This window comes from Penaeus monodon, chromosome 25, assembly GCF_015228065.2.
Source record: "Penaeus monodon isolate SGIC_2016 chromosome 25, NSTDA_Pmon_1, whole genome shotgun sequence".
NCBI classification, from domain to species: domain Eukaryota; kingdom Metazoa; phylum Arthropoda; class Malacostraca; order Decapoda; family Penaeidae; genus Penaeus; species Penaeus monodon.
In genome coordinates, this window is record NC_051410.1 from 12191416 (window position 1) to 12191859 (window position 444).

The following is a 444-nucleotide window of genomic DNA, read 5'->3' on the forward strand; positions in this document are numbered from 1 at the left end:
ACTCAGAGACAGCTATTCATATTACATTAGTCTACGTGGGACAGTAATACACTTAGATATCCAGAGTCTGTCAAACTTTCATGAAAAGTGACATATATGACTCAAACACATGAAAAGACAGAACAAGGCTGAAAATCCAAACAAAGGAGCATGCACAAAAACCACATATGTTCGCGCAAACAGCTGATGTTCATGCTGCCCGCATGACTGTATAGGTGGGATTTAAATTTAATTTTGTGCGTTCGGTGTAAAGAGCCTTTGCAACCATGCGCTTTCACATATCCATATCTATTCATCATCGCCTGTGCATGGGAATATTAATAATGTGAAACAATTATTTTCAGAAAATTGTGACAGTAAATTGAGTGTATGTATGATGTTGAATGTTACCAATTGTCAAAATAACAATAACGCCAAAAAGGGCCAAAACGTAGGCACTGCTAT